The following is a 1,413-nucleotide window of genomic DNA, read 5'->3' on the forward strand; positions in this document are numbered from 1 at the left end:
TACTGCTAAATCTCTTGATTGTGTGGCTCACCTCACAATTTAAAGAATGAGGTGACTTATGAATATTGAAAGAGTGAATAATTAAAATTTCAACAGCAAAGAAAGACCCTCTTAGATCTTGATGAACTAAGTCATGCTTTTTAACTGTGCTTTGTAGAGCATTTTTATTACAATTATGATGGTTTATGATTAATTGACCCATACCAGAAAAATGTAATAAAAAAAATCAGAATTTTGCACACTTTTTTTTTCCCTCTTCTTATTTCTTGACATTTATGTCTTTAACTGGGAAGCTATTTTTTTCTTTGTCTGACAATCTCTAAGTTATATTGGAAACATATTTGAATAGCCTATGCCTGTTTCTTTGAGATTGCATTAGGCTATTGATGACAGTTAAACCAAAATGCATTTTTAAACTGAAATTCAGAGCGTGTCAGAACAGAAACTGAAGTCTCTTAGGTGTTTGAATAGATTATCAAGATGATATTTTATCAGCATTAGGGATATTATAAATGTATTTATATTGAAGAAAATGGATTCTAAGGCATTTAACACAAAAGATACATTATATTGATTTCTACCAATCCCTCGGAAAGTCTATTCAGTAATATTTTTTGTCCTGTGGCTCTAAAACAATCTGAGTTGTGAGGAGATAAGGCTACTGCACTTTTAATTGCCCTTTCTAAAAGGGAAATTACTCTGCACAGCCCTCTACCTGGTCATTTGTTTTCTGAATGCTTTCAAAGCAGAAGTCTGTACTGAAATATTAACACATCCTGAAATTGGGTTATCTTCATCTTATTAGAGAGCCACTGGGCATATGTGGTACAGGCACCCCTTTCTTTCTACCTTATTCTCATGCAGATTAAATTTTATCACCCAATTTATTTTTGCTAAACACAGAAAACCAAAGAATGGAGCTACTACAAGGTGTTTGGTTGAATTTTAGTTTATTTTTCTCTCCAACTGGTTCTTTTCTGCCAATAGTTGCTCTCCCAGGAACCAAATCCTGTCACTGGGACTTCAGAAATTGAGCATTGGTGAGATATGAGAGCCAGAACCCATATGGGTGCATTTCTACCACTGTTAAACACAGATCCTCATTTTCCTTCTTCTCCTGGTGGTCTCGGTGTCCAAATTTCTTGAAAATTATCTGGCTCTTGGGTTTTCTTTGTCTGTGAACCAACTCCTGTACRCAATTAAACAGAATCGCAGTTCCAGGCACAGCAAGTGAAACATTGTAAGGGAGAAACTGCTCTGGATTTGGGTTGTTTCGCCTTMTGCATTCCTCCAGCTCTGTTCCAGTGAGCTTTCCACCCTCACCTCACTCAGTATCTCAGCACTGGTCAGCCAAGGAACACATATTTTCAGGTTCTGCTACAGAAATAATGCTTTGATGGACTTCAGCATAGC

The 1,413-nt window shown here is 36.4% G+C and overlaps 1 long non-coding RNA gene across 1 annotated transcript in view; it reads right to left on the reverse strand.

The window, feature by feature from the left end:
• Positions 1 to 1,023: 1,023 nt before the first annotated feature.
• LOC130577566 (uncharacterized) overlaps positions 1,024 to 1,413 on the reverse strand; it is a 12,612-nt gene continuing 12,222 nt past the window's right edge. Inside the window, exon 3 of the long non-coding RNA XR_008965776.1 lies at positions 1,024 to 1,189. This is a non-coding gene — a long non-coding RNA (uncharacterized LOC130577566). The remainder of the gene's footprint in view (positions 1,190 to 1,413) is intronic.

Source organism: Malurus melanocephalus, unplaced genomic scaffold, assembly GCF_030028575.1.
Source record: "Malurus melanocephalus ecotype Western Australia unplaced genomic scaffold, MMel_1.1 scaffold_183, whole genome shotgun sequence".
NCBI lineage: Eukaryota > Metazoa > Chordata > Aves > Passeriformes > Maluridae > Malurus > Malurus melanocephalus.